Below are 12,459 nucleotides of genomic sequence, written 5' to 3'. Positions count from 1 at the left end.
TTAAAATGGACAAAAAGACCCCGATATTTTGACATAAACAACTATTCTGAACGTCATACGCAAACATTAATGTTAAATGCTTTACTTTAATGTATGTAGTTATGTTTATTGACGTGGTTTGTCGAATAACATTTGAGCAAGAACAATGGAAACCTTTAACAAGCATTAACATTTCTATCATTTACAGTATATGCATTTTTGTCTTTCTATGAGTCCTCTTATGCAGTAATGCTCTCAAAACGGTCACTTTGTAATTGTCAAATGACAGCAAAATTGCAAAACCCATGAAGCTGACATCGACACTTTTTATCACGAACGTTCGGAGTCTCCCGAGTTGGAGTTTCAGAAGCTTCGCATGCAGCGCAGGATCACGAGATTGTGCCCACGCAGGTTTGCATAGGGGAATGACACGCATGACCACTGACTGAGGAAAACAGGATACAGGCAACGTCGCAACAGGAAGTGTTGCGCTCCTCCTCTGCAGAACATCAGTTTAGCCAGACTGAGTGCTGGTTGATGTCCAAACTCTGAAAATCCTGTGGTAGTGCACATATTTCGTAATCACTATTCGCTCAACATTTTCGCTTAAGAAATACAGTTTAAAAAAAAAAAAAAAAGGATGTTGAAAGCATATAAAAACTTAAGTTAACATAACATTACTTTATATTTTTATAGAACATTTTACTTTTATCAGTGCTTGTCCTTGTTTAGCATCGAGCATAAAGTTAAACCCACATGGAAAGTGTCTCATCTTACTGTCATGCAATGACATTTTTTAATGGTTTGATATCACTATGGTACATGGAGGATTAGCAGTAAATAAGCTTCTGTTTGATTTTGAGTTACAGTGCAGTATTTGGCATTCAATTCTACACACTGATTTTAAATTCAATGTACTGTCTTTGAAGTTGTCACTCATTTTGTTGCGTGTGGTTAAAGTCATTAAAAGTACAATATTATGCTTAAGCAATAATAATAATAATAATAATAAAACAGGTTGGAAAAAATAGTGTACATGGTTGTAAAGTGAGTAAGATGCAAGTTAAACACTACTAAATAGATGACAATGGAATAGACAAATGATTCTAAAAGACCAGAGTGCCCCTCCAAGGTAACGCCCCCACAATCTGTCTTAAAGAACAAAAGTTATTTGGTCTTACCAATTTGCTGTGTAAATCATCCAGCGGACAGCTGATACGTTCCCACAAAAGTCACTTCGTTAACTACTGGAAGCAAATTGCCAAAGGTGGTTGAAAAATGCAGCTTTCTATATATCTCTGAATTAGCAGGGGAACTAAAAACTTCCTTAATTCTGCCAATTTAGGTTGAGTACCATAAGGCTTCTTCTCCTATTTCTTCTTCTTCCTTATTAAAACAAGAAGGTGACAAACTTCCTACAGAACATGTTGTTTCAGGCTGTCAGACCACAGGCAACCTCTGACAGTATTACTGGTTAACTTTACATAGAAGTGCGATGTTTTATGGGGGGGTAATGTAAATAAAATAACTGTTCGACTTTTTTTTTTAAGAAAGACGTTTTATGATATGGATCATCTTTTCCAGTTCATGATGAAATTAACAAAGAAAGAATGCTATAACAGAAATAAATCATCAGAATTTGTACTAGCAGTAGTAACTTTGAAAACAAATCAGCCAGTTGTATTGCCATAAAATAAATTCCTCATCCAGAACTTTCTTCATGGCCTGAAATACCATTTAGTTCAAATATGATTGTTTTTCCACATGTAAATATTACGGCAACTAGACTATGTTTCATTTCTGTGGATGGACAGCACACAAAGAAGACCGCTGTTGTTGACTGACACTCAGCAAAGGTTTCAGTGGCCATTATTTGTTTCACAATGACATGGAACAGTTGCCTGACATGCGTTCCTGGGGACATCCAGCTCTCTCACTTCTTATTCCTGATTCCTCATTTTCTCTGGACTCCACGACACCAACCCTCAGCCAAGGCCATGGATATTAATAGACAATTGTGAATCACACGGCACATGGACGAACAATCACGCATGCGAGAAAAAAAAAAAGAGAGAGAGATGAACCAAAGATTGCAAGTAGCAAGCATAGGCTGCTGCTCTAAGAAGTTATTATAGCTTATTTTAACACACTGTTTCCTGTTTACTTGATGGTCAACTTGCAAGAACTTTAAAAAAATGCACATTTAGAAATGTATACCATATAAGGCTTGCAGCACCTATCCCTCTAAACAACCAAGTTCCTCTTTTTTTATGTTGCTTAAGCCAGACAAGGATGACTCATTGCGGATATTAATCATGTGTGTGTGTGGGGGTGTGTGTGTGTATGCGTGTGTGTGTGTGGGGGGGATGCGCGCGCGCGTGTGTGTGCGCTGTTTTTTGCTGTTTTTATCTCACTACACCAAGTCTGGAAGAGTTTTTTGTGTTTTTTTAATTGGAATAAATGTTTTAAAAACTTTACAAGTAAAAGAGCATCAACACTAATGCCTTAAACTGACTCTAAATGCAACGCGGATCTATTTCTTCAAATTTTGTTATATTATATTGTATTATATTGTATGTACAGTATCATGAATTACACTTATTGTAGTTGAAGTTTCCAATGCATCCATGAATCATTTTAATAATACTGTACTCACTGTATCTTGTCTGCTCTCAGTACAGTGAATTACTATTGCATACACCACCTAGTGGCTAGAAACACTGACATGCAAACCAACCATGGCAACAGGGGCCCCTGTATGTCCTTATCTGTGAGTTAACCTTTTCGCCATAATGACCTGCTATCTTGACTCGTTGGATGACCACGGCAAATTACACGGTAACTTGCTCACATGTCCCAATTATTTCTATTAGTAATTGATTCAAAATTTTCAATCAGCTATACTGTATGTGCTTCTGAAACAAATGTTTTAATAAGAAGCCTGCTTACGTCTCAATGTTATTTTTCTAGTCACTCATCAATGAATAAAATAACAGGAGGTTGTTTTTGTATTTTTTTGGGAAGGGGGGACACATTAACAGTAATGTACAACTGATAGAGAGTCAACACATGTAATAGTAGTACAGTAGAAAATATAAAGTTATCAATGGTAAACAATTATAAAAAAATAAAAAAATACAACTCCTTAGAACAGTGTTTCCAAACAATTTAATATTTGTTTCCAAGATAAATAAATATTTTCAGTTATTTCATAATCTCGTCATATAAAATATGAAAGGATACATATAGCAAATACATTTTTCTCCACAATTTAGTGTCTTAAAAATGTGTCTTTAAAATGCTTTAGTCAGAAATAATCAACAATCAAGAATTATAGCTTACCTTACACACCTTCTCTTTTTTTTTTAACCTTGCTAAAATTAGCCATTTTTGAGTGGGTGGTTGCGTTTCATGCAAATGCTATGTACTACACAGTCAAAATATAGAGTAAGGAATTTGTTGCTTTGCTGACTGGTAACAGAGCCAGGAGGCAGCTATTTGTTGAACCAGAGTCTCCCCCAAAAAATGACATCAGTTTTAAAATCTATATTCAATTGAATATGTTTGAAGGGAGCTCCTAATATTTAGCTAGACACTAAATTATGTACAATACATTTGACTCTAAACAAAGTGTACTTGGTCCCACTCTAACAGAGCAACATTTACACAGAGACAGAGAGAGAGAGAGAAAAAAGTCACTCAAGGGTTGAGGAACAAACCCACAAGTTCAGATTGGGAGAGCCATCCAATCTACTCCCTGGGCCAAGCAGCTCCTCCTGTGTGTTAGTATAGTGCTTGTGTCAGCTGGAATTTTTGTAACTCAAGAGACTAAAAAATGTTTGTAAAGAGTAGGAGTGGCATAGCCCAGGTGGTAGAGTCTCGCAAGCTAAAAGTTGCGGGTTTGTTCCTCAACTCTTGTGTAACTTTTTTTAGTTTTTAAATCAAGTGAAAAATCTTAATAGTTTTTCTTTTTAATAGTATAGGCACATTTCCTTGTACATTTTACTCTGTTTGAAGTGGGACCAAATTGACTCAGTTTAGAGTAAAATTTACTCTACAGAATTTTGTAATATCTCAATACAGCAATTGTGACGATCTACTTACGAATGGAAAATCACCTGTGATCAAGTAAACCAAAAAATTTTTTATTTGAAACTTTGTATTTGTAAAGACAATGTGCAACTCCATTATCGAGGACATCACATATCTTGATACAGTACATGACAGTGACAGCCATTCACGATACGCACAATGGCAAGAAAAAATATGTGAACTCTGCATGAATTGGTCATAAAATGAAACACACCAGCTCAGGCTCCTTCCCTGCCAGAGAGGTGACATTCCATGTCCCCAGAGCTAGCTTCAGTGGCCGGGGGTTGGACCACCAAGGCCCCGCCTTTGGCTGCCACCCAGCTCACTGCGCACCCGACCCCTTTGGCCCCTCCCACAGGTGGTGAGCCCATGGGAAGGGGGACCCACGTTGCCTTTCCAGACTGTGCCCAGCCGGGCCCCATGGGTATAGGCCCGGCCACCAGACGCTTGCCTTCAAGCCCCGCCTCCAGAGGCTCCAGAAGGGGGCCCCGGTGACCAGCGTCCGGGCAAGGGAAACTGCGATCCAAAATTGACATCCATCATAGGGGTCTTTTGAGCCATGCTTTGTCTGGTCCCTCACCTAGGGCCTGTTTGCCATGGGTGACCCTACCAAGGGCATGAAGCCCCAGACAACATAGATCCTAGGCTCATTGGGACACGCAAACCCCTCCACCACGATAAGGTGATGACTCACTTATTGCCCCCCGGCTAGGCGCCTGTACGTTGGGGTTTACCCCGGTGAACGAGAGGGTAGCCTCCCTCCGCCTTCGGGTGGAGGGGACAGGTCCTGACTGTTCTTTGTGCTTATGCACCAGACAGCAGCTCAGAGTACCCACCCTTTCTAGAGTCCTTGGAGGGTGTGCTGGAGAACGCTCCCTCTGGGGACTCCCTCGTTCTGCTGGGGGACTTTAATGCTCACGTGGGCAATGACGGTGAGAACTATAGAGGGATCACACTCCTCAGCTTCCCTGGTAAAGTCTATTTAAGGGTGCTGGAGAGGAGGGTCCGTCGGGAAGTCGAAGCTCGGATTCAGGAGGAGCAGTGTGGTTTTCGTCCCGGCTGTGGAACAGTGGACCAGCTCTACACCCTCAGCAGGATCCTCCAGGGTGCATGGGAGTTCGCCCAACCAGTCCACGTGCTTTGTGGACTTGGAGAAGGCATTTGACCGTGTGCCTTGGGGAGTCCTGTGGGGGGTGCTTCGGGAGTAAGGGGTACCGAGCCCCCTTATACGGGCTGTTCGGTCCCTGTACGACCAATGTCAGATTTTGGTCCGCATTGCCGGCAGTAAGTCGAATTCATTTCCATTGAGGGTTGGACTCTGCCAAGGTTGCCCTCTATCACCGTTTCTGTTCATAACTTTTATGGACAGAATTTCTAGGAGCAGCCGAGGCGTTGAGGGGGTCCGGTTTGGTGGCCTCAACATTGCATCTCTTTTTGCAGAGGATGTGGTGCTGTGATCTACAACTTTCGCTGGAGCGGTTCGCAGCCGAGTGTGAAGCGGTTGAGATGAAAACCACACTGCTGTAGGTTGGAGCGGGAGATCAACAGGCGGATCGGTGCAGCGTCTGCAGTGATGCGGACTCTGTATTGGTCCGTTGTGGTAAAGAAGGAGCTGAGCCGAAAGGCAAAGCTCTTGATTTACCGGTCGATCTATGTTCCGACCCTCACCTATGGTCACGAGCTGTGAGTCGTGACTGAAAGAACAAGATCCCAGATGCAAGCGGCCGAAATGAGTTTCCTCAGCAGGGTATCCGTGCTATCCCTCAGAGATAGGGTGAGAAGCTCGGTCATCCGGGAGTGACTCAGTGTCAAGCCACTACTCCTCCGCGTTGACAGGAACCAGTTGAGGTGGCTCGGGCATCTAGTTCGGATGCCTCCTGGATGCCTTCCTGGAGAGGTGTTCTGGGCATGTCCCACCGACGGGAGGCCCCGGGGACGACCGGCTGGCCTGGGAACTCCTTGGGATCCCGTCGGAGGAGCTGGTTGAAGTGGCTGGGGAGAGGGAAGTCTGGGCTTCCCTGCTAAAGCTGCTGCCCCCACGACCCGACTCTGGATAAGCAGTAGAAGATGGATGGATGGACGGATGAATGAAATTAATAAAATTAATGAAAGTCACACACAAATAATGCCGTTTTTGATTTTTTTACTGGATTCCGTGTGGAAAAAATGTGTGAACTAGAATGGTTCCGTGTGAACTTGTGCTGAGAGAGGTCGCAGCGACACAACGGACTATCCCAAGTTAAATATGCATGCCAAAGAGGCCTAAGAGTTCATCGGAGTCAGGGGTCAAACAAACCAAGGTCTGATTTACTGAAGATCTGCATGCGCAAACTTGATTGGTCAAGCAAAACACACACATGGAAGCTAAACTTATAACAGGGCAAACCAAGCATTGTGTCAGCCGAAAAACCGCATAGTTTACTTTTGCAACTTGTTGGAGGACTTGCCTATATGCAAATAGATTCCTTTAGCATGTGCAATGCCTGAGATGAATTGCACTGGATGACTTTGCGTCTCTAAATAATGTGTTTGAAAGGTATGTGCAAACCACCAGTACACAAATCAATACCAGTGGAGCACAGGTAAAATGAGAGTTAGCAGGGAGAACTAATTCATTCATGTAAACATCTATGAACTACAAATCTAATTGTCATATTCTAATATAATCTAATAATCATCTAAGGGTTTTCTTTGCATCAGTCACAAGGGGTCATGCCATCTCATCTATCACAAATCTTTTTTTTACTCTCATTTTCCTTGCATTATTTTCATTTCAGTGCACTGTGTGTGACGTTTGGGGTTGGCCTCTCCCTGAGCAAGTCCTGTCTCCCTCTGTTGGCAATTGTTTTTCCACGTTTGTTGGACTGGTTGTGCTTGGTAAATTAAAGTGTACCTCCGGTGCCCCATTTCCAGGTATTGATGGGGAAACAGAGTTATTATAAAGTTTGATAAATATTCGGTGTTCCCATTTTTATGTTTTGTATTTGCCAAATAATTCCCCAGGAAATAAACCCCCAAAACTCCAAAAAGCAAACTATTACTAAAGGCCAGACAGTAGACACTGTTGAGAGCTATTAATATCTTGGGACAATCTTAGACAAGCTCAATTTTACTTGCCACTCAGACAATCTTCAAATAAAGGGCTAGCAACAACTGTCCTGTCTGAGGAAACTTTCCAAGTTTCACACTGATAAGTCCTTGAGGATTTTATTTTATAAACCATACATTGAATCTGTGTTGACCTTCTCTCTCCTCTGCTGGTTTGGCAACCTTAACACCAAATAAAAAAATGCACTGAGCAGAATAATTGATATAAGCAGTAAAATATTGAGAGTTCATCAAAGCTCACCTGTAGATTTGTTCAACAGGTAGGTTTTGAGGACAGCCAATGCCGTTCTTTCAGTTTGAGATGTTGCCATCTGGATCTCGGTTCAAATTTCTGAGGATCAAAAGCAACAGGTACAAGCCATCTTTTGTCCCTTCAGCCATTTTTCTCTTGAACTCCGGACGAGAGAGGAGCCGTACATGCTTGATTGACTTTTTTATTGATTTTTATTAAATTGTTTGATTTGGTATGATCTATACAGAAATTGCTGTTTGCACTGATTGCACTTTCCCCGTCATGTATGAGCGTTGCTTCGGACGTTGTTGATTTTGTGCCAGTATATTTATTTTCTTAAACCTTTTATGCTCTTAGGTTCTTTATGTTTTGTTCGTCTTAAATAATGTTTACTGCTTACTGTAACAATAATTGCCCTATTGGGGCACAAATAATTTTGAACTTGAACTTGAACCTGGTTAATTTTAATGCACGGCGCCATGTTGGGGAGGATGTGATGTCACCAGTCACCCCAGGTGACATTGACAGGCCATCACTCACGTCCATTAGTTACTATTGAATGATATACCAGATCACTTCCCTGTGGATGTAAATTTGCCATCTAGACTCAGATATTTATTTCATATTATTTATTTAAACTGAAAATATATTGAGGACATTTGGCATCCGCTATTTGGGATATTCCTAATAGATCACAATAATAGTGGACCATGTGGACCTCACCCATCAAGAGTGCACACAACTGTGAGAGTAAACATGCAATTTAGCACATGCTATTTAAGGTCTTTATAATTTCGGTCCCTAGAGTTAAAGCTGCCCTACACAATGAAAAACGCATACCGTGGTACATTATTGAGTTGGCCATTTACAAGAAGAACTAACCATTGTGAACCATGCCAAGAGCTGTCGGTTATGTGTTATGTTGTTGTGTTACTACCTGTGTCTTAAATACTGTTCACTGCTTACTTGTTATGTTACCTGAAGAAAGTGATTCACATCAGACATTTCAAGAATATTTTTGGACTGAAACAATTTTGAAAAGCGGAATGTGCCAAAATGTATCCTGACCATTGTGCAGCTCCAGGAGCAGTTGGTCGGCTGAACTGAGGCACCAAGCAGGAGCTTAAGGGTGGCGCAGCTATGAAACAAAAAGGGTAGTCGTTTTGCGCAGCCTCCATAGCTTGCTTATTCTTTTGCAGCAAAATATTTAGCTTTTTTATTCCCACATTCAACAAGCGGTGTTGTACTCTAATCAATGTCACTGATCATCTTTTTCATGTTGTTTTGATACATGCAATGCCATGTTTTGTTCTGTAGATTGCAATAAAGTTAGAAAAAAAAGTGTTCGGTTTCTTCACTGATTCTTCTTCTACGGTTTCCGTTAATTCCCTGTGGCTGCGCTACAGCGCCACTTCAGACTTGCCATATACATTACAGCCGTTAAACGTCCTCAGCGTCTTCTTTTGGACATACGCAAGTCTTGAAATGCTTTTGTGTGTACAAGATTTGTTTGAGGAACGAAGCATGCTTTGCTTCCATCTGGACAGGTCCCCAGACTACAAGCGTCTACAGGTGATTCTTATTATTCATTACACAGGCGTCAAGCAGACAGTTGATTATAAATGGGGATCACTTAAAGAAAACACTTTCCCATTTGTTTTTGTATTCATTGAGATATTGTTTAAAATGTTACTTTTCAAAGGGGGTGTATTCTTTTACGCTGAGCACTGTACATTTTGTAGCTAGATACATATTTCAAACCCTTCCTGCTCAGTGAAAACCCCCAAAATTATGATTTAATGCTTAAAGTGAAAGAATATTCCTTTGCGGGGTGAAATCTTAAGACAAAACTTTAAAAAAAGAAATCACTCTGGGCCAGTTTGGAAAATGCATCATGGCAAGCCTAAAAACAGGCTGGCTGCAACTCACAGGAGAAACAAATGTGATGCTTCAAATATATGAGCATTGCTTAAACTGTCCAACAGCACATGAATTCATTTAAAATAAGCTTAAATACGTCACGTAGCCAGAGTAGTGACGTACATGTCCCGGCTTGTTCTAAAAATAGCAACCGTCATGCGGGTAGTAAGCTGCAACGATAACGGGCCCTCCCAAGTAAGTCGCCAAAGGCTTTAGTCTTGTTCCGATACCGATACTGGTATCGGCAGAGGCCCCGATACTGCATTAAAACAGTGGTATCGGTATCGGTGAGTACTAACAAGTAACATGCCGATACCATTAATTCTGACGCTAATATAGGACTTTGGATGCAGCATCTTGTGTCTTGCTCATGCACAACGTTCACTGATGTGTGACATGTTCACTGCATGCTGAGCTAAGATATCCTATTGGCCCTTGAATGCTCTGAACCAATGGCAGGACAGCTTTTTCATGTTGAGAAAGAAAATAAAGAAAAGAAAAGAAAAAAACACTTAGGTATTGGTATGGTACGATACGGGTGGCTGGGTGGGGGGCTGCTGTGTGTGTGTGGGGGGGGGGGGGTGCCTGGGAGTTTGGGGGCCTGGAGGCGGCGGGGGCTGGGTGGCGGGTTTGTGGGTGGGGGGGTGGTGCGTGGGGGGAGCGGGGGCTGTAGGCCGGTGGGGTACCTGGTGTGCCTGCCGTGCCCCGTTCTGCTGCGTTGGGCTTGGGGCGCGGGCCGTGTCGGGGTGGGGGGCGCTCCGGGCTCCTGGGTTTGCTCTCCGGCCAGTGGACCCTGTGGGGCCTAGGGGTTGTGCCTTGGCGCTGCCGCGGCCTGGGGGGCCCTGGGGGGTTGTGCTTGCTCTGTCCTGGCTGAGGTCGACGGCTCCCCTCTTTGGTGGAGGTTTTCATGCATGCCAGATCCACCACACCAGCATCTACCGAAATTCAAACACAATCTGCTTCTTCCTCTGGTCGTTGAATCGGTGGAGGCTGATGTCTGTGGATCTCACTCTGCTTCATCTATCCATCCTTCCTTTCCTCAGTCTTTCCTTTGGTCTCTTGAGGCCTCCCTAATTTGTTAGAATTTAGATGTTTCTGGGGTTAGTGAAAGATTCTGGTTGGTAACCCGGTGGGTAATAGGTGATGTCTGGTCGGTGCTAGATTTCACTTTTCTTTCTTTTCTTTGATCCTTCCTTGGGTCTCCTGGCAACTTCACGACTCTAGCGGGATTCTGAAGTATTCAGTGAATTAATGAATAATGATGATGACATGTCAAATCGGTAAGATTACCGAATGAACAAAACTGAGCTCTCTCAATAAAAAAAAGAAAGAAAAACAAAAAGAAGGCATGTTCGGGTTAGCAGGGTGTGCATAGTTAGGTGGAAAGAAATTCATGAACCTACAAACTATGATGTTCTGTTTATAAAATAAAGATGTTGTGTTTGTTATTGCAGAACATGAGCCACCAACCTCAAACTGGTCTAATTTGAGTGTTAAGTTTAAAAGGGGTTAGAGAAATTACTGTTAATAAACTGTAAATTAATTAAGAGAGTTTATGATATTTATAACTTTGGTCTCAGTAAAGTTTTTTTATTGAAAAATATTATGCAGTGACCTCAACAGGATAGTCATTGTTTGATTTTGTAATTTTTTTTAAAATGTCAGTAACCAAATTAATAAAGTATGAATTGAAAACGTCCGCTATTATATTTGGCTCTCTAAGGGTTTTTCCATTTAAGTGGATTTCCAGATTTTTTTTATTTTTAAAGGATTCATTCACCTGTCATTTAAATGTAGTTCCAAATAATTTGGGTATTTCCCTTTGCACTATTCAGAGCAGAAATGAAAAAAATATTTAGTTACTTAAGGGGGCATAATGATGGGCTTTCTTTAATCTCAGAATAGATTCATTTAAGCAGCGAATATTGTTCTTCTCAGCTCTGTTTAATTTTTTGTGTGAATTGTAAAATAATTGATTTTAACAAGGAACAGTCATGATCTACGTCAAGTCCTGAAAACAGTCCATTCCAGTTCACCTGTTCTACTGAGTTTTGGAAATTGTTATGTTCATGTTTTAGAATCCTGTATGCTTCTGAGGCAGGCAAACGCTTAAATCGCTTATTATTTAGTTTTCTATTAATCATAATCAGATTGTGATCTGACAAACCAGTCAGCATGTTAAATGATTTTAGTATCCTCTCTGCTAGATCTATCTGTGTACTTGTGCAACTTGCTATTCGTGTGGGGCCATTAATAACTTGAGTCATATCAAAATTGTCCATAACCCTTTTCAGATGGTTCCTGTTTTGTTTAGCTTCCCAATTTACATTTAAATCACCCATAATAATCACTTATTTTTATTTTTATTTAGTCAAATTGAATTGTTTCACTAAATTTTTTAATTTTTCATAAAAATCTACATTTGAAGAAAGGGGTCTATAGAGAACTACAAGAGTAAAAGATATTTGCTGTGACAATGTTACTTTTAAAACAATAAATTATTGTCCAGTTTCATGTGCCACATGTATTTCATTACAATTAAAAGTGTCCTTGGCATAAATCAGAACTCCCCACCCTTTGAGCCCCGCCTATCTTTTCGAAATACTTTGTAGCCAGGTACAGAAGGTGAAAGTGTACCTGGTCCATTTCAGTGGTTAGTTTAGCTACCAATTTGTCCTACCTGATCCTACTTGACTGCTTGTTTTAAGCAATGCAGCTCAGGGTTCAGTTACTTTTGCACCTACATGAATTGACCCAAAACTCTTTTTAATGTAGTTTTCACTACAAAATTGATTAAAAAAGAAAAAGAAAAAAAGAACAATGCATTGAAATGCTAAACCATCCATCCATTCATTTTCCTAACCGCTTGTCCTCACAAGGGTCGCGGCGGTCGCTGGAGCCTATCCCAGCTGGCTTCGGGCAGTAGGCGGGGTACACCCTAAACTGGTTGCCAGCCTATCGCAGGGCACACAGAAACGAACAACCATCCACACTCATAATTACACCTATGGACAATTTGGAGTGTTCAATTAACCTCCCATCCATGTCTTTGGAATGTGGGAGGAAACCGGAGTACCCGGAGAAAACCCACGCAAGCACGGGGAGAACATGCAAACTCCACCCAGGAA

The sequence above is a fragment of the Leptonotus elevatus genome, chromosome 3 (genome assembly GCF_054856555.1).
Source record: "Leptonotus elevatus isolate MCC_2025b chromosome 3, RoL_Lele_1.0, whole genome shotgun sequence".
NCBI classification, from domain to species: Eukaryota; Metazoa; Chordata; class Actinopteri; order Syngnathiformes; family Syngnathidae; genus Leptonotus; species Leptonotus elevatus.
This window is presented reverse-complemented; position numbering follows the sequence as displayed.